The sequence below is a fragment of the Pleurodeles waltl genome, chromosome 6, assembly GCF_031143425.1.
Source record: "Pleurodeles waltl isolate 20211129_DDA chromosome 6, aPleWal1.hap1.20221129, whole genome shotgun sequence".
In the NCBI taxonomy this organism is placed as follows: domain Eukaryota; kingdom Metazoa; phylum Chordata; class Amphibia; order Caudata; family Salamandridae; genus Pleurodeles; species Pleurodeles waltl.
Genome location: NC_090445.1, coordinates 39,318,629 through 39,344,647, shown reverse-complemented (window position 1 = coordinate 39,344,647; position 26,019 = coordinate 39,318,629).

Genomic DNA, 26,019 nt, shown 5'->3' with positions numbered 1-26,019 from the left:
ATGTAATAGGGTGTGTAGACGGGACACATATACAAATATGCCCTCCTGCAAATCTGGAATATCTGTTCCGCAATCGGAAGTGTACACACTCACTGAACATCCAGGTGGTATGTGACGCCCATTATGTCATCACTGACATGGTAGCCAAATTTCCAGGGAGTACACATGACTCTTACATTTTCAGGCACAGTGGGATACACCAACGCCTAGAACGTGGGGAGTTTGGAGACGGATATCTATTAGGTATTGCTGAAGACACCCTAAAGCCATACACACAGGTAACTGTAGAAACCATCCATGCCCTGCTAACATTGTTAATTTTTGCCAAACAGGTGACAGTGCATATGTGCTACGACCATGGATACTTACCCCGTACCTAACACCCAGCAATGAACAGTGCACATAGGCGGACCACAAATGTCATAGAGAGGACCTCTGGACTGTTAAAGGCAAGATTCCGATGCCTCCACAGAAGTGGAGGTGCCCTCCAGTATGCCCCAATTACAGCATTCAAGATAGTTTGCGCATGCGCTATACTGTACAACATTGCCACCAGACGTGGGCTACATCTCACCCCTGAAGACCCAGATTCGGAGGATGAGGAGCAAGAGCTACCACATCGTCAGCCTGCGGATAGAAGCATTGCAAACCAAGGCAGACAGAGACGGGACCACATTGCAAACCAATACTTTGGAAGGTACGTGGCAACTGTCACCACACTCACACACAAAGAGCACAGTTGTGAAGTGGATCAAACAAAACAATTTAATAAGTGAACCTAATAACTAAAGAACAGAACTGTCGGTAAGGGGCTGCACATGTCCACCCTTAATGAGGACACATTAACTGCATGTGCCTCATGAGTCCTGCAGTGTTTGTGCCTAACACCTCCTCCTGGTACGCCCAGCATGGCTCGTGCCAGGTGGGTCAGCAGACCCCTGACGTGCACTGCCACTCCGCAGTACACGTGTGTCTGTGGCAGATGCACTGCTGATAGTGGACCCCTCCTCACTGTCCTGAGGGGTCTCAGCCATGCCCCTTGCCACCTGCCTGGCCTCCAACATGTCCACAGCGTGGCTAATGCGGCCCAGTCCCCACGCCACATCCCCTGCAAAGTGGCCCAGGTCCACCTGCAGGCTCACGGTCCGTCGTGACAGGCCTGTGGTGTTCACTGCAAGACGGACAATGGACGCTGCCATGCGGTCAAATCTCTGCACTAGTTGGCGCTCACGGCGCCTTGCACTTTGTATCTCAGCCACCAGTTCCGTCACCAGTTGGCGTATTGATAGTGCTAGGTCCCTGACATTGTCATTCAGTCTTGTGAACTGTGTGTTCACTTCTGCCAGGCCATGAGTGAAATTGTCTTCCATCCTCTGCATTGCCCCAGAAATAATCCTCAATTGCCTTGTTTGCAGGCGCTGACCAGATAGGAGGGATGCCTCAACTGCAGACATGGAAGCCTCCCCTAAATCCTCCTGGACCACTGCCTGAACCTGGACTCTGCGCCTGCGACGCGGTGGTGCTTCTGGCTCTTGCTGTCTCACAGTGTGGCTGGGACCAGGTGTCGTGTCTCTTTCCTCCATGTCCACTTCTTCATCTGGAGGGAACTGTGGTGGTGTTGTGCTGTGCCCTGTATTGGCTGCTGCAGCCTCCTGCCCTGACTGAGGCCTGCTTTCTTCACCCTGGATGGTTTGGCTGTTGGGGGTGTCTTGTGAGAGACCTGTGGGACATAGGGAACACACTGTCTATGACATCTGTTGTATGCCTCATAATAAACATTTGCCTATATGCTGCCTACTGTACTACATTGCCCATAATGCACCATTCTGGTGGTTGCTAGTCTGGAATGGAACTAGTCTGGTTGTGCATGCTGCTGTGTACTGGGTGAGTGCGGGTATAGCATTTATAGGTGTACATGCATGTTTCATGGTACTCACCTTTGGATGTCCCTTGCGCTGACGTGTCCAGTGCTCCCATTCCTGACACTGCCTCAGACTCCAGGGTCTGCTCCACCAATTCCTCCTTGGCTGTGGGTGGTGGGATGGTGGATGGGCCTCCTCCTGTGCCCCTCATCTCCCTGAGGCGCTCTGCCACCCTCTCCTTTGTCCTGGAGCGCAGGTCATACCACAGTTTTTTAATTTCTTCAATGCTTCTGTGGCTCACCCCTATGGCATTGATCCTCTCCTGGATTTCCTGCCACATCCTCCTCTTTTCAGTGTCTGGGACACTCAGGGATGCCTTTCCAAAAAGCTGGTCATGGTGCTGGCAGCATTCCTCTGTCAGCACCTCAAGTTCCTTCTCAGAGAATTTTAATTTCCTCTTCCTTCCTGCACTGCCTGTGTCTTCCATGGTAGCAGCTGTTCCTCCAGGTAGTTGCTCAGCAGTTTGAAAAGGGTGTAGTCCTCCCTCCTCCCAGGTGTATTTGATGTCTTCCTGGCTCTGATGTCATCAGCAAGAGCCAGGAAGTGTTTTTCAAACTGTTTTGCTGCACCTGCATGCAATTTGCGGCACAGTCGCAATTTGTGACACCCGACTCACAAATTGCGGGTTCGTTTTTAGTGAGGTCGCAAAAAGTGACCTCGCTAACAGCGGACTCACAATCTGCGGTGCGACATCATTTGCGAGTCGCAAATTGATGTTGCTTTCTTTTGTTGGATCCCATTTTGCAAGTCGGAAATTGCGAGTCGCAATGACTCGCAATTTCCGACTCTCAAATTTTTACCTTCCTACATCTGGCCCTAAATCCAATCCACCCCAATCCACCCCACTCAATCTAATTCACCCCACTCAATCCAATCCACCTCACTCCACTCCACCCCAATCCAATACACCCCATTCCGATACACTTCACTCCACTGCAGTCCAATTCACCCCACTGCAGTCCAATTCACCCCATGCCAATCCAATCCACCTCACCTCAATGCAATCCACCCCAGCCCAGTCCAATTCACCCTACCCCAGCCCAATCTAATCCACTACACCCCAATTGAATCCACCTTCTCTAGTGCACTCCACCCAATCCACCCCACCCCATTTCAATCCACTCCACCCCACTCCACTCCAATCCACCCCACTTTACCCTAGGGCTGGGCGGAGTTCAAGGAACGCGAAGTGCCGAAAAAACTGTGCTGTGTTACACGGAGTTTCACGAGCGGCAGAGTTTGGGTAAATTGCGCTGTTTTTCAGCACCCGGAGCTTCTCCCGCACTGTTAAATGAGTGCGAATGGCATCAAACGAGCACCAGAGGGTGCTAACTTTTTTCGGCTGCTCGAGTAGGTTTTCTACTCCAGCGGAAGCTTCCTCAAAGCAAGCAGCAGCTTTCTCATCACGAGCGGTTGCGGCCTAACGCGACCACTCGCATTCAGAAATCTTGCTTGGGCTTGCCAATTTAGCGATTTCTCTCATTCGAGCTGCCCAACTTACCATTGGTGAGTGAGAGAAAAAACTCAGCTCTGTGTCACTTTGTTGAGTTTTTCGGAACTCCGCTGGCAAAGCGGAATTCTTCTCCCACCCCAACTCTACCCAAATTCACCCCATCCTATTCAGACCACCACACTCCAATCAAATCCGTCCAGTCGACCCCACTCCAATCCACCCTACTCCAAAACACTCCACTCCAATCTATCCCAGCCCAATCCAATCCACCCCACCCCAGTTCAGTCCACCTCACCCCACTCCATTCCAATCCAATCCATCCCACCCCACTCCAATCCACCCCACCTCCCTGCTATCCCCCTACTCCAATCCACCCAATCCAATCCATCTCAATCCAATCCACCCTACCCCAATCCAATCCACCCATTCCAATCCACCCCTCTCCAATCCACCCCACCCCATTCCAATCCACCCACTCATTTCAATCTACCACACTCTACTTCAGTCCACCCACTCTATCCCAATCCAAACAATCTCACCCCATCCCAGTTCAGTGCGCTCCACTCCAATCCATCAACCCACAGCAATCCATCAGCCCACACCAATCCAATCCAGCCCACTCCACTGCAATTCACCCACTCCAATGCAATCCACCCACTTTAATACAATCCACACTGCCCCAATCTAATCCACCATTCCAATCCAATCCACCCCTTTCCAATCCACCCCACCCCATTCCAATCCACCCACTCATTCCAATCTACCACACTCTACTCCAGTCCACCCACTCTATCCCAATCCATCCCACCCCATCCCAGTTCAGTGTGCCCCACTCCAATCCACCAACCCACACCAATCCATCAGCCCACACCAATCCAATCCTCCCACCCCACTGCAATCCACCAACTCCAATGCAATCCACCCACTTTAATACAATCCACTCTACTCCAATTTAATCCACCCCACCCCCTTCCAATCTAATCCACCCCAATCCAGTCCAATCCAACCCAACCCAACCCAGCCCACTCCATTCCAATCCACTCCATCCCACCCCACTCCACCCCAATCCACGCCACTTGAATCCAACCCAATCCAACCCACTCCAATTCAACACACACCAATTCACCCCACTAAACCCAAACCACCCCACTCAACCCTAATCCAATACACTCCATTCTACTCCAACCCAGTCCAATCAAGTCCATTTCCTCAATCTACTCCAAACCCACTCCACCCTATTCCACCCAACTCCACTCTATGGCACTATCTGCTACTGAACCCTACTCCCCTATACTCAACTCTATGACACTGTAATCCTCCTACTCCACTCTACGACATTCAAAGAAATCCACTCTGCAACACTCTACTCCATCACTCTCTGATAATCCATGCCACTAACTTTTAACCACACTGGTGTACAATATGGCAGAACACACTACCAAAGCCAATACCTCTTGTACTGTATAGGCGAGACCTATTGTCTTTGCCAATGCTTGCTCTTTCTTTCTTCTTTTATTTTCCTCTCTACCTCTTTTCTTTGTTACACTCTTGCTTCTTGCTTAAGTTGCCTTTTAAGCACAGTGATGTGCCTCTTCTCACCTCGCCTCTGTAAACCTCAGGTAACTTTATGATTCAGCAGGATCTCGACGCCCATTTTCAATTCCTTCGCTGGCTCATCTGCTCTCTTTGTCTCTGCCACATCCTTTGTAACACCTCTGACTGACCTGCTTTTAAAACATGAAAAACAAGCAACTTGCAAAGTGATGCAACCCGTTATTCAAGCATCACCTGAGTCACCAGTGCTGACACGTTCGAAGACGGGTCCTGAGTGTGCTGGAAAGGTAAATTACAACACTGGCTTTGGGTTGCTTTTGATGGTGCAATGAAAGGTATTCCATTCCCAACCCACAGCACAACGACTGCCTCATATTTAAGAAAAAGTGGTGCATCAGTTATGATGTGCCACTTTCCGTGTGCCCCCCACCGTAAGCTAACAACACCATAGATGTGCTGCAAATATAATACGGTGCACCATGGCAGTCGTTAGCACAATAGCGTCAAACTTTTTGACAAGCTTGTGGTGCTTTGCTGCACTAGCATCAAAAATGTTCACGTTAGTGTAGCAAAGTGCAAGAAGGCTCATAGGTTTCTATGGGAATGCCAATTTAATGCCTACTCTGAGCAGGCCTTAAAAATTACGCCGAAAAATGGAGCAGTGAAATCAGTTCAATTTCACTGCACCATTTTTTCTGGCCTCACTGTGCCGGAACTCCCCCCTGCATACATTATGCCTCGTGCGGGCACAATGTGGCACAAATGTTTACAAAGTGGCGCAATGCATGCATTGTGCCACTTTATAAATATGGCACGTGGAAAAAGCCACTTTAGCGCTGCCTTAGCGTAAAAATATGACGCTATGACAGCGCTAAGGTGGTGCTAGGGTCTCTTAAATAGGCCCCATTATGCCTGGCGCAGGCATAATGTGGTGCAAGTGTTTACAAAGTGGCACAATGCAAGCATTGCGCCACTTTGCAAATCTGGCACGGGGAAAAGACCACTTTAGAGCAGCATTAGTGCCAAAAAAATTACGCCATGGCAGTTCTAAGGTGGAGCTAGAGGCTCTTAAATATTCCCCCTAGTTTTACTTTATTGCTAACTCATTTCTCAGTACTATTTCTCCTCCCGCATCGACTCCTTTCTTTTCACTTTTCACCACCTTTACTTTTTTTCATTCTTTTCCAACCATCTCTATTTTGCCATCTTCCATCTCTATACTCTTGTTTTACTTAACCCTCATTTCACTTGCTGTGTTCTATTGCTTTGTATTTTATCAATTTTGTTTTCTTTTTCTATATTTTCTTCTGCTTCAAAGTCCTTCATTCATCACGTTTCTATTTTTACTAATCCTTCTCCTTCGTTCACATAACTTTCTCGCTTTTTTCTGGTTTTTGTTTCTAAGAGCTTTCTACTCAGAATTTGATTTCGTTCTTTTTAATTTATTAACGTATTCTTTTTTATTCTCGTTTGCAACCTTTTCTACATCTTTCTTTTTTCCGGTTCCTTTGTGTCCCTTCTTCTCTGTTTTTTTTCAATCCATAAGTATTGTTTTTTATATGTAAAATATTCCTAACTTTGACTCAGCTTTTAATGTCTCTTTCCCTTCTTTCTTTGGCAGTGTTGTTTATTTTTTTTATTTTTTGACTTTTCTTTCCTTTGTTTCTGCCTTTACCTGAAACCACTACATCTTTTTCAGTGACCTCTATTTTTCTCTGTCTCAAGCATACGATTTCCTTTTCATTTTCTCGCGTTTGTCTTTCACTTATGTTTATGTTCTTTTACTCAAGAATCCTTCTTCCTCAACCTTTAGTTTTGTAGTTTTCACTGCTTTCGTTTTGTATATTGTCTTCTTACTGATGTCTGTTGTTTTGTTACTGTCACTAAGTTTCTTTTCTTTCCAAAATATGTACATCCTTTTGCTTGTATATTCTTCTTCCTTTCGCTTTAGTATTTCCTTCCTTGTCGTTTGTAATACTCCATTCCCTCTCTGTCATCTTCTAATAAAATCGGCATGCCTACGGTATTTACATCAGCCTTTTATATTCACTAAAGCCAGAAGGCTGATATTTCTATAGTATATGTTTTTTTTGTTTCCTTTTAGACAGTCTAGGTAACGTGTTACTTTAAAGCCACTTTCACGAAATCAAACCTGTCTCCCCTTGATCCTATGAGCAGGTTATAAAATCTATAAAATAAAATATATTTACATCTTCAGTCAATCTGAGGGTGCAGCATATTTTAAAAGGAGTGAGTAGCTAATATTCAAAATAAAGTCTTCAAACAAAGGTGGGACAAAGTGTGCGTGCTTGTGGGGGGAATCAAGGCGCTGTGCGCGCTACCTTCGGGGACATTTTATGATGTTTCTTTTCCTACCTCGTCATACTCGAGATGATGGTTTATGTGGTCAGGTCAGGTCTCTTGAGCATCAGTTCAGAAGGTGAGATCCGTTTCTCAGTAACCTGCGTCATTTGGCGGATCCCCGAAAAGTTCTGGTGGGGCCTCGCTGGCATTTCCCGGTGTTACCGACCTCTATATTTCTTCCACAGCCCTTTCTGTCCTCGTGGAGGGCGTTCGGCTCTGCATACGTACAAGGAACACTTTCTGAAGGTAAACCACACATATTACATACTTTATATATCTAGAGCAGTGGTTGTCAAACTTTTTAATGCTGCTCCCCTAACCACAAGTGTGGAAAAAGAAATCATCGCCCCCCCTCAGAATTCTTCACAATTATTGGAATACGTTGGCAATGTTTAAATATGTCTAGACTTATTTAAACATTGGAGTTAAAAATTATTTCATCCTTTTAAAAATGCACGTTTTTTTTTCTTCTTATAACAAAGCATTTTTATCTGCGTAATCCTTCTTTTGGCCAGAGCATAGTGAGGCCCCGGACCAATTGAGGGTCCCCTAGGGGCGACCCCGCCCACCCCGTTTGATCTAGAGGGCCCGCGATGGGAGACACCCGTAGAGCTTGGACGAACCCCTCCTCGAGGTTCGATGACAGAGCGTTGTAGAGGGTACAAAGTGGGGGGCCGGGGTACATTGCTCAAGCTTAATGTACCTACTTGTTTCACCAGGGCCAAAACCAATGCTAGCAATTTCTGTCTGAATTTTAAACTTTATTAAACTTTTGGCAATTGTAAGCATTCTTCTTTCACACTTTAATAGTCATTTGTTTTATTCAGGATTTAAATTTAAAGAGGTGAGAATGTTGCCCAGATGTCATCACTATCCTGCCAGAGAGCATAGGGCATTGATGTGTTTCTTATTTACAGTTGGAAAAAAAAAAAATATCCGATTAATTTCCAGCGTGGAAGGGGCGGCCCCTTATTAGTCAATAATGTATTTGTTTTTTAAATGCAGATGCCAATTCATGGTTACACTGCAGCGCCTTGAAAGCAGAAGTGATTTCAACAGGCACTCGGCGTGTGGAGACGCCCCACCTCCGTTGCATCCTGTTTTAAGGCCTAAGGTCTTGAAACTCACATTGTCCCCTGTTGAGTCAGGCCCATGATGAATGTGTGATCTGTAATCCTGCTCCACGTGGCTGGTCCTTGTTGGAAGTGTATGTTTCCCAGAAGCCCCAGAGTGTGAACACAGAATATACCTGACACTGACCTCCAGGAGACAGGATTCACAGCACGAGGATGTACACAATGTAAGAAACAAACTGCATTGTGTACGTGTGGGTTTGTGTTCTGTCTGAGTGGACCATGTTATATGTTTGACACAATTTGTTGTAAACTTGGAAGTAGAGATCACAATATCAAAAATAGATTTTCTGGACTTCCATGTTTATAGTTGCTTTGCTTAAGAAGCCTTTATGTTTTCTTTGAGTTCCAAACTGTGTGAAAAAGTTGCACAAAGTACAGCTTATTTTGAATTCCGACACATAATATACTTCTTTATTTTTCGTTCCTTGCCACATAATTTCCACTCTCTCCATGAACTCACCTTTCTAATATCACTCCTGAGCCACACCACAGCCTCTGGTTCTAGGAGTTCTCTTCCTTCTATCAATGCAGTATCGGGTGGTATGCAGTGCTTAATTTGTAAATAAAAACGTGCCGGTGCCCAAAGCTCTCCTCTGAAACATGAGGCTGCTGCATTTAGATGTGCGAGCATGGAATACTGAGGCGGGGTAATCCTGACGCCATCTCGGCCCTTTTCAATCCATTTACAGCCACTCCCTGCCCCTTCAGCTCACTCTTGCAGCTTTCTGCTTTCCCCCATTGTGACGCTTTTTCGTTTTTCTCTTCCTCCGTCTTTCCCAGATGTGTCTTTTGCTTGCAGCAAATGCTTGAGGCAGAAGAATAAGCACCAGCCCTAAAAAATAAGTGCCGGAGCTCGTCACCAGAAACAAGCACAAATTAAGCACTGGTGGTATGGTGTTCGCTCACAGTGTGACTCGCGGCCCCTTCTCGTTTCCAAATTCCTCCATGTGACAAGTTCATCTTCACAGAACTAGTAGCTAAAGAGGACGCCATTTTGGGATCACCTCTTGATATTTTCTTCTGCCTGCTCCTTTTTTTCCTGAATGTGACCTCCAGATGAGGGCTTCAGAACTAGAAAGAGTATTCTGTTTTTTTTTAAATCATTTCAACATTTTTTTATATGTCCTCCAGATTTGGGAAGAGAATCCCACATAAAATATCCAGGACTGCATGCAAAAATCCAGGGTTGGGCACTACATGAGGAATAAAACTTCCTGCTTGCCCGCCAAAACTGAACACAGCATTCTAGAAGTTACCTATACATCTGGACTGGACTCAACACTTCATAAGAAGCCCCTCGACCAGGATACCATACTCTACATGCAACCTCCAGAGTTCAATACAGTACTCCAGTTGAGGTCTCAGAAACTAGACACAACATTCCAGATGTTACCTCCACAGGTGCAAGTAACTCTTCAGGTGTACCTTACAGAAAAGGACTCAATACTCCAAATGAACCTCCAAAACTGGATGCTGTACCCCAGACGTGGCCTCCAGGATAAACCCGAATGTACCAGGTGAGGCCCCCAGAACAGGACCACTGTAAGGAATCAAGGGCCACATGTACAAAGATCCGGTATTGCGACTCGCAAACTGTGAATCTAGGCGACTCGCAATTTGCGAGTCACAATACCGGATGTACAACAGTGTATTTTACACCGTGTGCCATTCCCAGTGGGGTTGCAAATGACCTACCTCATGAATATTCATGAGGTAGGTCGCAATTTGCGACCCCATTGGGAATGGCCGCCCTCACAGGGATGGTGGCCTGCTGGAGACAGCAGACCCCCATGTCTGTGACTGCTTTTAAATAAAAAGGAAAACGAGATGGATTTCAAAATCAAAAATGAAAAGTTCATACCATTTGGATTCGGTATTAAGCAGGGATGCCCTTGACACGCCCCTTCCTAATCCCGAATCACAAAACCCAAACTGCGATTGGGTAACAAGTTACTGTACCGCAGTTTGGGCTTTGTACATCCCAAAAAGCATTTTTCCAGTTGTAAATTGGCTGATTCTGCGAATTGGCCCCTTTGTGACTTGAAGTATGCTTCGTACATCTGGCCCCATGTCTCTTAAGAATGTTAACCACTATCACTGACCATGGCATGACAGCCACAAAGGCAGGTATCCTCTACGGCTCTGGGCTGTGGGGTGAATCCCGTCTTTCAAAAGACACAACCACTCCCGTCCTGGATTGTGGGAAAATGATATAATATCCATCTCGGCAGCAATCACTTGCGCCCCAGACTGTGGGGAGTGAGAAAAGAACTCCACTGCTGAACTGTGGAGTGATATTCCATCCATCATGAAAGGCCATCGGACCATTCTCAGCTAAAGCAAAGATAGTCTGTTCATCAAGGGAGATAGTGATGATCTACAGGCTGACATCGCACCCCGCAGGAGAGGGCACGGGGCCTAAAAAGATAGTGAGGACAACGTATTACCATGGCATCACAGGAATTGACGTCACAGGAAGTCGTGTCACATTTCCTTTCTTGGCTCTCATTTTAAAGGGAATTACTCTATTTTACAGTCAAGACTGAGATACGTTTTCCACACAAGAAATGCGAATGTATTTATATATGTAAGATACATGTATTTAGATTTAAACCAAACATACGTGTACGTATTGCAGTGAATAGAATGCAGTTAATATTTTGACACTAATCAAACCTACATTTCGAGAATAATTTGTGGATTATAAAAACGCAGTTTTATCCATATTTTGAAATATCGGAAAATGCACATACCTTCCAGGAAACTAAACACAAAATATGGAAGTTATTATTAATATTTTGAACTCATCCGGTTGACGTCCGGTATGACACATGAAATCAAAGTGAACTATTTTTAAAACAGTAAAAAAAAATGTGCCATTGCAAAATAGGAATCATGATATGTTTTATCAGCGACCAGAAGTGGTTTCTTCGTTGCATGAACACTTTACAACAACAACAAACATAATAATCGTAAAAAGAAATGTATAACTAATACTTTTTATTTCATGTTTACGTTAATTAAATCACACGCTTTCTGTAAATTGAGACATATAAAAGAAGTTATTCAGTGCAGTAATGACTCAGAAGTAGAAGATTTTTAAACACAAAGGTGGTACTTGGTATTTATTTTCTAGGTCGAGCATTCAAGCGCTTTGACCTGTGTTGTAAGTACTGCAGGCTTTTAACCATGCCCACTGCACGCCCATCACTTTCACTCGTTCATGGGCTTGCCTTTCAAACATCCTTCGTTATCATTGGTAAATGCTTTACGTTTGTCCCTCCTTGGGGCGGTTTTGTTACCGCTTTGCAGACTGGCCCGTTAAATGGATAATTGCATGATTGCCCATACGTTTGACTCCGAGTGAACTTCTTTTTCTTTTGTGGCTCTCCTTCACGCTCATGGCGGCCATGGCGCTGTGAATTGGATCACTTATGTCAACTGTTTTACTCTTCATTTTCAATTTATGTGGCATGAAAATTACAGTCAGGAATTTACAACGCTAATAGTTCTAACTCGAGCAAATGCGAGATCCACTGCATTGCAAATGCTTGTTTAAAAATCCAGTTGCCACGGAGTAATGAAAAAGTGATGTATTTCTGTTGATATTTAATTCTTTGGTGTTCATGTAAGTGTGTCACCAGCATCGAATCACAAAAGGTCAGTCCCACGTCCTTGAGGAATTAAAATGCCAATAGAGGGAAGTCCCCTCCTCACAGCCCCCTCAAGTCTAGGAAAGATGCTCCTGGGGTGACATTGACCCTCTGACCCTCCCTGACTATTGGATTCAGGCGTAGAGCGCCCTCTTTATTGAATTAGCAGTGTGCTCCCTATGCACCTGTCTGCGCCTCCTCACTCACACTCCTTCCAAGTGGTGAATCAGGTGCCATTGGGCCCTAATGCAAGGAAGAACAAGCACTGGCAATGTCAATAAACCTGGCCTTGGCCCGGGGCATAGCTTGTTCACTAAGATTGGGGTAGGGGGCGTAAACTTCAGATTTCCCAACAAACAGGGAGGGAGAGAGTGTGTGTAAAGATTCCTGGTGAAATCTGACAGATACCTCGTCATACCCGACTGAAAGCACCTTTACCTAAATATTTATCTCAACATACATTTATTAAGGGGGTGTAACACGCCAAACAACACCCATCCCCCTTAGCTACACCCTGGCCTTGGCAAGAGTGTGATATTTATTTTTATCTTCTTAGTGTTGCAAAAATATGCAAACAAATGTTAACAGAATGGAACATTTATACACAATATAAACTAAAGAGTAATTTAGCAGCTCAGGCACACCGCCCTGCCACAAAAGGGCCCTCCTTTTCAGGAAGGAGTGCAAAGCTGATCAGGCAAACTGCCATACTCTCAGGCTGAAAGGGGCGTACCCTTCTACATATGATGTATGCGGTGGTGGGTGGGAGCAAAATATTGACACTTGAGCAAACCAATGGATTAAGAGAGCTGAAAGAGTCCCCGTTTGTATGTATTTTTATTGGCCAGACCTAACAATGGGCTCCCTAGCCCCTTATATAGTGAAAAACATATAAAATATTTGCAATGGTCTCATACTTACTTGGAGCCTAGTGTAACTGTGCCAGCTGGACTATTGATAGATAGGTCCCAGCATTCCCTGCCACTAACCAAAGCAGGATACTTATACCATGCTTGCCTCAGGGTATAACACATCTCCACCCTCCTCTCCAGGCGCACAGTAGGAGGCTAAACCATATCCATCAGGAGAGGCAACCAGGACAGTCATGCATTTCCATTTCAGATATTTTTGACTGAGCAGTCAAGCTCCTATCATATATTCCTGCTAGCACAGTAAAGATGTGTGTCTGTGTTTGTGTGTCAGTGTTTACGCCTGTGTGTGTTTGCATACTCCCCTGCCTATCCTAGGAGCATTACCATTTCACCATCAAAGTCTGCGGGCCTGTTAAACCGTATTTATAACAAAGACCTTTTAATTTTAGTGGAATTATAAATATACATCAAACTTAGTAACAGGGGCTTTCAGCCAACCCTTTTTATCCATTGGTATGTTGTTGTCATTCACATTTTGGTGCTTCCCACCACAGCATACAGCATGGTGTACAGGGTCAGCCCAATTCAGCCATTGGCGTACCTAGTTGTGAGTGATGACATTAAGCTCTTGCACAAGCTGCACCTACACAGAACATTTAGCCCTCTCCTGCCATTGACGACAGGCCTGATGGGTGCTTTTATAAAATCACCATTTTCCTTGTCCTTCTTTTTAGGTGTGGCCATTCACGTCCTCCACGATTCTTGCGTGGAGCCGCAGGCTTCCCAGTCGCAGCAGTTGGAGACCTTCATGGGCCATGGAGTGTCGCCTCCGGCAGCTTCTTTCCCAACAGGCTTCAACAGAGGCAAGCCTCTGCCTTCTGGTTTAGGAAACGTGGCAGCCATCTTTAAATTGGACCTTTCCATATACTTTCTCTGAAAAATATGACTATTTCATTTAAATTTGGCAAAAGGGCACAGCAACGACACTGACCACTTGTAGTGTGAGAAAGGCTGCTTTGATGAGGCAAGTGCACAACAACAACTTAAATATTCCTAGTCAATTTGCCTTACAAAACTAACTAGTGCCAATCTAACATTTCCTACCCCAGTCCTAATTGCCCCCTCCACAATTGCTCTCAACTCGACTACCTGTCACTATACCTGTAGTCTACAACTGGACCCAACCTTATTCCTTCCTACTGTAAACCTCAATTTCTTGCCTTCTGCAATTAGAAACCTACTCCCCTTGTCCTCTTCAAACTGTGTATGCCACACCTCCAGCAATAGAACCGATGCAACCCCTGAAAACCTGTGACAAACCACCAACCATAAGAATGTCTCCAAAGTATTTATGCCCTACCCCCTCTTTTCTTCTCACAAACTCTTTTGCTTAGCTCCCTTTCCATAGCTAAACACCCACTGCTTCTGCCAAAGCCTCACATGCCAAGGCCTCACACAACTGCACTACATAATAGTCCATCCCCATAAGCGATAAATGCACCCCGTCATCTCTGAAAATGTGCTCAAACTCAAACCGCAATTCCAGATGCAAAATGCACCCTACCTCCTGTTCCCTGCAAAACCTTCTCAACTCCCTATTTGCTCCTTGCTTTGTCTATGGCTCCGGGGCGAACTGCGCCCCTCCACACTCTTGTACGTATCTGCTCCATCCATATAACAGATGTATTATCCCCAAGATGCCCAGTTTATTGTAGCTCCACCTTCATAATTTTCAACAATGCAAAATCTTTTTCAAGCACCAAATCATTTTAATCTAAGTGAATGGCTAACATGTCCGAACCATACCTTCGCTTCTGCCCGGGATATGTGAGCCACACTAGATCCTCCCGGTTCCAAGCAGAGGACCTGTACAGTGGTGGCTGACTCATATTTACAATAGGACGCAGGAGGGGTATTCAATAGGAATAAAATAAAAAAAGGCACTTATCCGACAACGATCTTCTCGACTCTCGCCATCTCCCCCATCTCCGAGGCATGACGGTCACGCGACCCAGGAAACTACACAAGCCAGTCCTGACACTGGTTTCATGCTGGTAACCAGCATGAAACCAGCACCACGATTGGTGGGAGTGGCCTCTCTCAGCTTGTGCTTTCTCTAACACAGCTGTCTTCAGACAGCTGGATTAGAGAAGTTTAAAGTGCGCATGCCAGGCTGGCCGTCGCTAGACTGCCGGCCAAAGGGACATGCGCACTTTAAACAACTGCACAGATCCCTGCTGCCACTCAGCAGGAATTGCCCCACCCTGTCCTGACACTTGGTTCAGGACAGGGTGCTAAAAAATAAAATGGTAATAAACAAAGTTTGTTGGCATTTTCATTTTCCTTTCTGGGGCATTTCTTTTTGGTAAGGTGATGCTCCTCGCCCACGTGGAAGGGCCGCCCCTGCACCTGTCCTGGAACCAAATCAACATTTTAAGGCCCAGTGTACTATAACTCCCATTTACTCGTTCACTTCTTCATGAATCTCGTGCACCCACACCCAGTGCCCGTGACTGCGCTCATCCCCCATGTCATCTGCTTTGCCATATGCTCTGGCTCTGTCCTATGCTGCCCCTTTACCCCTACTCTACACTTCCTACCCTTCCCTCTCTCGCCCGTCTCTCTGATCCCCCAACTGAGTGGCCCTTCCACTGCCATTGTGACCCCCCCAACACCCGCCGCCTGAACAATCACATCAGAAGGGGGGGTCTCAAGAACATTCCCACCGAAGTTGGCGGGACCGGCCAAAGTTTGAAATAGAGGAGGGAAGAAGGGCAGAGGTGGAGAGGGAGGGCAATATGGAGGTTGGGTGAGAGGAGGAAGAAAAGTAAGAAGAAAGGAATTATAAAGGAAGTCATGATAAGGAGGGATGAGAAATAAGAAGGGGGTAAATAATGGAGGACATCGCGGAGACGGGGCGGAGGGAGGTATATAAGGAGACAGAGAGAGGAACATACACGTAGAGATGGTAGACGAGTGGGAGAAGATAGGAAATGAAATCATGTGGAAATTGATAGATGCTGATGAGAGAGGAAGGGGAGAAAATGGAGAGAGTGCGGGAGAAAAAATGAGCAAGATGGAAGACAAGCAGCGATAGGGAGGGAGGAATCGGGTGGTGCTTAATTTGTGCTTGTTGTTTCCGGTGCTGAGCACCGCACTTATTTTTGAGGGCCGGGGCTTATTCTTCTGCCTCAAGCATGTACGGCGAGCAAAAGACACATTTGGGAAAGACGGGGGAAGAGAAAAAATAAAAAGCGCCACAAAGGGAGAAAGCAGAAAGCTGCTAGAGTGAGCTGAAGGGGCAGGGAGTGGCTGTAAATGGATTGGAGTGGCCCGAGATGGCTTCAGGATTATGCCGCCTCAGTATTCCGTGTCCCCACCGTTAAATTGCAGCAGCCTCCTGTTTAAGAGGAGGGCTTTGGGCACCTGCACCTAATTATTTACAAATTAAGCACTGAGGGAAAGAGTGTGAGAGAAATAAATGAAAGAGATGTTGATAGGATACATAGGTGGGCAGAAGGAGTGGGATTGGAGAGAAGATGATGAGATGGAGAATAGAAAAAAAAGAAAATGAGGGAGTGGTGTTTGGTGCACAGGGCAGTATGGGAAACACTGTATAGCCAGTATTATACATAAATAACGACGATGCCTTGGTCCTGCTCTGCTGTCAAAACATGGGATGCAGCAGGGAGGAGCAGCTGACAGAAGAACCGGAAGACCTGACTTCTAATCCGCTCTTTCGCAAATTGGACCAAAAACCGTGTGATCACGGGCACATTTATTATTTGATCTCTTTCCGAGTTCTTGTATTAAGGTTAGAACCTTAAAACGTGTGCTGAACATCTGCATTACAAATTATTTAGAAAGAAGCACAGGAGTCTAGTTCTCGCTACTTTGCATGGTTTATTTGAGGAACTGGACAATGATTTCACCTTTGGCCTGTTAATTGTTTAGCGTTAATCAGGAAAGTTAAAATGCATCCCGGAAGGCCGAATCAGGCTGGCACACGAGACTGTAATACACAGTGCGGAGCTGCTAGGCTGTGAGTATGCACTGTAATGGGCGTCACGTTAACTACTTTAGTAATATTGTAGCTTTATAACCACACCTGATTACAGATCCTATGAAGGTGCATCATATAAATAAAACTTTTCAAAAGGTAAAGCGGGGAAAACGTCCCAATCCCTGCCGGACCGGTCCTTACTTTGTGACAAGGCCTGGAGTTTCCTAGAGTCTGCGCCTTGGTCGGCTTAGGGCTGTGCGATCTGTGCAGGCCGTCCTCGGAGACGGACAGCTGGTTGGAACCAACGACTGCCTCAGTCTCGAATCACACTAAAATGTGATTTTAGACAGTCAGAGAGACAGCCCCTCCCACCCCTGCGTTGCCCCACGCACACGCCGCACGGGGGTCCTTAGTAACCACTGCGCCTCACGCTCTAAACCAATCCTGGTGCGGTTACAGCAGATTGGCTTGGGCGGGCGGCCTCGCCGCTCATCACTGAGACTGGGGGATGCGGCTTTGAGCCACTCCAGGCTCACTGGTGCGTAGGTGGAGATGCATCTAGAGCGCATGTCGGGCTGGCCACACAAAGGCTGCAGTCCAAACTGACATGCGCACTCGTGCCAAGGTGTGCGCTGGCTAACTGCCGGGGCTGAAGAAGATTATAAATAGTAATAGTTGTTTCCTTTTTTATAGTTAGCGAAATACTAAATATTTGCATGTAATTGGGGGCCATGGGCCCAAAATGTGAATGAGGCATCGCCCTAAGAGAAGCACCGCCCCTGAGGTCAGTATGGCCTCCCCTGTCCCCCCAAGGGCCATCCACCAACCCTGCCTAGTCCGCACCTGCATCCAGATGCTTTGCACACCATAACTCTTCTTCGTGCCCCGTCCTCTATAGCCTCATAAGGCCCCCACTCACCCGTTCTTAAGATTTTGACGTGCGCCGGTGAGCAAGCCAGCACCACCACGCCGTAAGAATACGGTGACCAAACGTCCCGGATTTCCCCGGACAGTCCCGTTTTTTAGAGGACTGTCCCCGTGTCCCGATGCTTCTCTTAATTTTAAATAAATGTCCCGGTTTTTGGGACAAAGGTCAGATCACCTAGGGAATGTTAAAGACGCCTATAAAGTATGAAATAATTAAAGTAATTCATCTGTTATTGTCAGGCAGCGCAGTCCCATGTCTGCTCCCAGCAGAGAGAGGGAGTGGGGAGCAGCGTGAGGTAGATGGGGGCGGGTTGGGGGTGCAAGGTGGGAGGTCAAGCCATAGCTAATTTCATATATGTAGTATTGTAAGTGTCCGTGTATATATATATATATATATATATATACATGCAAGCACACACACATTCACAAAGCTACGCAAAGACACGGGACAGGCCAGATTTCAAAGTGAGAGTAAAGTCTTTAGTCCTTCTTTTATGTCTGACCTGACCCGGTTTTTGCTCCTCAAAATCTGGTCATCCTAAGTAAGAAGCATGTCATGGTAGTCGTGTCCTGCCGCCATGCTAACAACCAGGAGGTCCACCTGGCCTGCCTCTCCACGCAGCAGTATCGCCTCCAGGACCCCTTTGTCCATCTATGCCATGTTTCCTATCTGCAAAACCAAATTCCTCGCCCCCTGTTTTGAGCTACCAAATACTGTGTCCCATGCCAAAATGGTGGCTGGTAGCCCACCAATCGTCCTTAACTGTAGTTCCAAACCCCTCTTCCCTACCTATCATAGCCCAACGTGAGGAAGTCCCTCTGCCCTGTACCACCCAGCCCAAATCGCCTGGAGCGAGACATACCTTCCCTGTAGGCTGCCCCCCCCCCCCCAACCCCCCATTGTGCAGGTTTAAGATTTTAATAAAACAAACACTTCGAACACACCAGAATAAAAAAGTTCCCTATAGTGGAATAGATATTCGTCATAGCAACAACTTTCATATCAAAGTCACTTTTTTGATGAATTGTTTGTACATGAAACAATAAATAATTCCCAAAGTGTAAATAATTTTTGCGAAGGTCAAGAACGATTTGTTTCTAGTTATGCAATTTAAATGGAGCAAATGCTTCACTGTAGGACTCCTGCAATGCTGTGATCACTTCTTCCCATGAAATGTAAAACTGTAATGTTACTAATTAGTCCTTCATTTATGTCTACGACTGCTTTCTTCTTGTGTACATAGCGGAACACAAGTGACTAAAATAATTCCTTGTAGCGTTAGTGATTGGCAATCAAAAGAATGTCAAGAATGAAACGGTGGCTGTGTTTTTAACATATTTTAGTAAATACTTTTGTTTTAAGTGATTGCAGAAACTATGGTATAATGAGCTATACGCCAAAACTTGAAATGTGCTTTTTTTCTTTTTTGTTAAATTGGTTTAGTTGTAAGACTTAGTGCAAAGCGTATATTCAGTTTACAGCATGCACCTCATACAATAAATTAAAACCACAAACATTTTTTTTTCAATTCTCTTGAGCTTTTGACTTAGTTGTGTAATTTTGCACCTAGTCTTTAGATTACAGACTATAAGTCTACCATCGAGAGTATTTGCCAGCATGTGACAGAGCGACAAAAACACCAATCATGCCCACAGAAAACAGCTTATTTTCACAAAATACATCAGTGTTGGGAAAGGACACCATGAACTGTAATGCATGCGAGGAAAATGTCCCCTTCCTGAATCCTGGTTGGTTAGTTAAAGAATCCTACTATGGAGGTGCAGTAATCCCTTCAGGCCATTGAAAGATCATTGAGCACTGGTGTCACTGCACCTGCTCCACCATTCATAGCTACACCTGAGTAATTGTGACATCTGCCAGCCTCACCCGTTTTGTGAGTGTCACGTGGAAGCGAGCAATGCCCTCTGACAAGCTGCAAAGGAGCTTTTTAGTAGGTTTCTTGCTTGGATCCTGAAGGTTCCTATGCATAAACTTTCTAATGTTAGAAGAACTGTTCCCTAATAGTGACTTTGAAATGCAACAGATTGGCCTTTACCATAAGTGTAAAGGAGTGTACTGGTGCTGTATTTGAGACGTAAGGTAGGGGAAATAGGTGTTTTTTAACGCAAGTGAAAGCACAACTAACGTACAGTTGTGTTGCTGATTTAACTTTAGCACACTTAGGCCTCATTCAAAAAAAGCCTCCGCAGTTGTGGTGGAGGTCCCGTAGTCGTGGTGAGGGGTCCGCACTTGTGGTGGGCTCCCACACTCCTGATGCACTACAGTTACTCATTGTGGAGCTCCCGCCACAAGTGCGTATCTCCTGCCATGGGGGTAGGCCCCCGCCACGTGTGTGGGACCCCTCGCCACAACTGCAGAGCCTCCTCCACGAGTGCGTATCTCCTGCCATGGGGGTGGGTCCCCGCCACGTGTGTGGGACCCCTCGCCACAACTGCAGAGCCTCCTCCACGAGTGCGTATCTCCTGCCATGGGGGTGGGTCCCCGCCACGTGTGTGGGACCCCTCGCCACAACTGCAGAGCCTCCTCCACGAGTGCGTATCTCCTGCCAGGGGGGTGGGTCCCCGCCACGTGTGTGGGACCCCTCGCCACAACTGCAGAGCCTCCTCCACGAGTGCGTATCTCCTGCCATGGGGGTGGGTCCCCGCCACGTGTGTGGGACCCCTCGCCACAACTGCAGAGCCTCCTCCACGAGTGCGTATCTCCTGCCATGGGGGTGGGTCCCCGCCACGTGTGTGGGACCCCTCGCCACAACTGCAGAGCCTCCTCCACGAGTGCGTATCTCCTGCCATGGGGATGGGTCCCCGAGACACGTGTGGGACCCCTCACCACAACTGCAGAGCCTCCTCCACAAGTGGGAAGGCCCTTTGTGAATCAGCCCACTTAGTTTGCCACTATGGAAAGGGCGCTCCTCGAGATCCTGTTCTTGGTCCTTGCAGGCCAGCCACGTGTCTCATTTCACATGAGTGACCAGCATTTGTCTTGTGACTCTCTCCTGTTTCCTCCTAAGCCATTACTAATGCTGGCAAGTACACTTGTGGCTGCCGCTTTGAATGTATTCCCCACATCCACAACTCCACCTTCACTTCAAGAACCGGTGGTAAATATGAAACTGTCAGCTGGCCAAACTCAAAGCACAAGAACATTTTATCAGTCGTGCATAAGTCATGTGCCTGTGTATGTGTAGCTGCTATTTAGGCCATATGTTCTAAACACTCACTGACGTGTTCACACTCAGTTTTGTTCAATTGAAACGGAAGCTGCATAAGGGATCCAACAAAGTCAACTTATATCTGAAATTTATATCTGAAAGAGTTTCATTTTTATTGGTTATTGTGACTGTGCACGGATGGATGCAAGAATGAACATGTGCATTCTTGAATGTATGGATGAGTGATTACACGGGTGGTTGAATGGATAACTCAATTTATCAACCATACATATAGCATAGCATAAAACAGCAAATGAGTGCACTTTGATTAAATTAAGGCTAATTCTTTTGCTAATATATATGACATCAAGATGTGAAGGTTTGCAGGCTCTTTTACCACTTACCATTTGGATTTGCAATCAGCATGAGAAATTACTTCAATGTTCTCAGCTTGTCACCCCACCATACCATTGTGTCCCTGGGTAATGTGTACCTCTAGCTTGGCGCATGGCTTCAGGCAACATACAGATGTCAAAATTATTGCTTTTGCTTGTGTTTATTTTCTGAAAGGCACAGCAGCTCTCTTGACGTCGCGGGCAGGCTCCCATTGTTACATGCAGTGTGGCGCGATGATTTACGACAAAGTATAACAAAAAAAAATACAAGATGGCCACCTTTGTGGCCACGCGTGTCCACATGCAGACACCTTCAGTGATTTTTTTTATATAGTATACCATAGGTTATGACCATTGGCAAAGCTAAAAGCTCGGCAGACAACACCACACCTATTGGCTTTGCCAATCCTTTATCTAAGAAGTGTGTTTTTGATAAATGGGGAGTGTGTAGACGTCATTCTCCAAAATACCAGAGATAGCGTAAGTGAGATCATGTATTCTTTGACCCCTGAAGATATCGTAGAGTTGAACCATTGTGCCACCATTAGGCCATGGCAAATCTTCCATTTGCTGCTGAGCTGTTTGAGGTGTTGCAGGGTCTAAGTAAAGAAACTGAAGAAGTTTTTGGGTCTTGTATACTTTCTGTCACTTCAACTGCCTTCTTGACATGACCCATGAGGCCAGGAGCCAAGGTGCCAAAGGCCAGGAATAGCAGTAATTACTTTGCATTGTCCTACAAGAGGTTGTGAGCCTACTCGCCCCAGTTCCCTTACCTAAGCGTGCGACTTGAGTGTACATTGCTCAGGCCACTTTAAAAAGTTGCTGCCTTTGAGTGGGTTGAACAACTCATGAAATATTCCAACACTTCAGGGTCTGCACAGCGAGCAGGAGCTTTGCACCTCAGCAGCAACAAAACCGATGTGCCCGTAAGGCCACTGTGTGTCGCTCCCATGTGGTCGCTTCCAGGGCTGTGTGACCTGAGGATACCAGAGACCATCTGGCCTTGACCACATCCCTGCCTGCTTGGAGTTTCCTTGTAGGCTATGAGGTCCCTCCAGCCCTTGCCTTAGGTTCTGGGCCTGAAAACGGAAGAGGCAGAGGTGGGATTGAAGGCGGGGTGATGACAAATGAGATCTTTGATGTTGCTGTCTCTAGTGAATGGCTGATCTTCATGCACCACTTCAAAAACCCAATTTTGTGATGAATGACTGCCATAATTTACATCTGCTTCCATTCGTAAGTATCACCTGCTGAGGAGCTATATGAAACTTTCCTACCAAAACAGTGACAACTGATGTGAGGAATAAGTGTAAGCTTATTGAGTTTACTAGAAAATACAGCTGCATTTTGCAGGAGTAACATCTGAAACATGAAGTTGTAACTTATGGGCCTGAAGCACAAAGGTAAGCTTACACTTTTGTGTAAATGTACTATTTTTTAGTATCCACAAGTTACAAGTTTAATTTTCTGACTCGGAAAACTCTACTCCTGTGGTGGAGATTTCGCACATAAAAAGAAACACCTACCTGATTCTTTATGTATGGAGTCCCTGCCCCAGCTGCGGAGTCGCCGCATCCACAAACTTACTATTAGTAGAATTAAACTCTTAGGGGGTCATTCCGACCCTGGCGGCCGGCGGTTTGCTGGCGGGAACACCGCCAACAGGCTGGCGGTATCCCGCCAGCAAGTATGACCATGGCGCAAAAGCCACGGCCATACCGCCGGCCCCTCCATTTTCCCGCCAGGTTTCCGCCTGGCGGGCAAAATCCCCAGGGCAGCGGTGCAAGCACCGCTGCCCTGGGGATTATGAGTCCCCGACCGCCAGCCTGTCTGTGGCGGTAGACACCGCCATGGAAAGGCTGGCGGTAAGGGGACGCACGGGGCCCCTGGGGGCCCCTGCACTGCCTATGCACTTGGCATGGGCAGTGCAGGGGCCCCCAGCCATAGCCCCGTCGCGCATTTCACTGCCCGAATTTCGGGCAGTGAAATGCGCGACGGGTGCTACTGCACCCGCTGCACATCAACATTGCCGCCGGCTCTATTACGAGCCGGCGGCAATGTTGATGTGCAATTTCCGCTGGCCCAGCGGAAATGTCGGAATAGGGAGGCATGAATACCACCGGCAATGGCGGTATTCTGTCTCCCCCGGCCTCGGCGGTCTGGAAGAAAGGCCGCCGAGGTCGGAATGACCACCTTAGTTTGGAATACCAAAAAAATAGTAAACTTACACAAAAGCGTTTACGCTATTAGAGAGTCACCATAGCTTCTTGACTAATTTGCATGTAGTCACCTGGTACGTATTTAGGGGAACACAGCCTCCTCTTCCACAGAGTCCTTGCATGGCACAAATTCACATTTCTTCTTATATATATTTATTGTTCGGTTACTTAAAACCATTACAAAATGAAACAGCATAATACTGCATTAAAATGTCATATAAAAGACGTCATTAAATTCTACTTATCAACAATACTATAAAGATAATCCAATTATTTTACTTTTACAGTGAAACAAGTGTTGCTGAACTCACACAGCAAAACAACTCAATGTTCAAGACAATATTTTAGGATAAAACGAAAAGTATAGCTACATTAAAACTAACATTTGAAGGACACTGCATGACTATAAGCACAAAGCATTTTGAACAACAAAATAATAGGCTCCAGCGAAAAGTAATATGTTACGTTAAATAATATTATTGTTCCAGATTGGGCACTAGTAGCGCCAACAGGGAATGCTGTGCATTTCAATTGGGTGTGGCAGTGATCCATCAGCTAACATATGGGCCATCAAGCCCTGATGAAATAATGTTGTCACACTTCGGGGAGGGAGGACAGGCGCTGTAAATTGTACTTTCATTTTTAGGTTGAGCACAGCAGCGCGCAAGCACTTCTTTTACTACGTGTTGGTATCTATGTGGGCTTTTAACCACTCCCATTACTTTCACTCGTTTGTGGACTTGCCTTTCAAAAATCCTTTGATGAGATTGGTAAATGCTTTACGTTTGTCCCGCCTTGGGTGGTTTTGTTACCGCCTTGGGGACCAACCCTGCTCATGGATAATTGCACACTTGCCTATACGTTTGACTGCGAGTGAACTTGTTCTTCCTTTTGTCTCTCCTTTGCGCTCACGCTCATGGCTGCCGTGGCGCTTTGAAATTGACTTACCTATGTCAACTGTTTTACTTTACATTTTCAATTTATGTGGCAAGAAAAGCTTAGTTAGGCATTTACAACAATAACTTTAACTCGAGCAAATGCGAGACCCATTGCACTGCAAATGCTTGTTTCATTCCCTGTTCTGGGTTGCAGAAGACACTGCAGAGTGGCAACAAACTACTTTGTTAGGACAGAAGATGAAACACAGCACTACAGCACCTTTGCGTTGATTGCATTTCTGCAATTTTAACTCAAAAAAGTTACTAGTTGTGTTTTGTTTTGTCTCCGTGATGTGTGGTTTATCGCTGGCGTCCTCTGGGTGTGTAAGGTGTGTTTTTGGGGGATGCAATATATATATATTTTTTTCTGGTGCATATCCTGTTCTTCTTTTAAGCAGTGGGTGGATTGGGTGGATCTATTAGGAACGACGGTCCCAAACTTGTTTTCATTTTACAGTAACAGTTCATACACTTTTGTTAATACTAACCTTCAGCATTGCACCCCGGAGTAGAGTTCCAAACTTTTTTGTGCGTCAGCCCCTGCTTTACAGCGCTCCATCCGACGCTCCATGTACACGTGTTGAGGCGAGCCTTGGTCTGCACTGTGGTTGGAGGCAGTGGGAGGCTATTCTGGTTTTCTCCACTGCAGTGCTCGAGATATGATGGCTTGTTTGGCAAGGCCTTCCCCATTCCTTGGTACATCACAAGAGGATGTATTGTAAACCTGCCCTACACATCAACAGGGAAAGATGTTTTGCAATAGTTTGGTCACTAGATGACATTTCCACTGCTTCCCATAAGTAGCCAACAACTGTCACTCTTCCGTCACGTGAAAGCAGACCACCTCTCGCAACATAATGAGATCACTAACCCCAACATGCATGATGCAAGTGTCACCATCCTGTCACAAGAGAGCAGACCATCTATCACAACAAAATGATGTAATCACTAACCCTGAAATGCATGACGCAAGTGTCACCATCATGTCACACGAAGGCAGACCACCACCCACAACGCAATTGAGACAATCACTAACCCCAACATGCATGATGCAAGTGTCACCATCATCACAAGAAAGCAGAACATCTCTCTCAACAAAATGAGGTAATCACCAACTCCAACATGCACGATACAAGTGTCACCATCCCATCACATGAAAGCAGACCATCTCTCGCAACAAAATGAGGTAATCACCAACTCCAACATGCACGATGCAAGTGTCACCATCCCATCACATGAAAGCAGACCATCTCTCGCAACAAAATGAGGTAATCACCAACTCCAACATGCACGATGCAAGTGTCACCATCCCGTTACAAGATGGCAGACCATCTCAGACATCTCAATGAGACAGTCACCAACCCAACATGCATGATGCAAGAGCCACCATTCTGTCACAAGAAGGCAGACCTT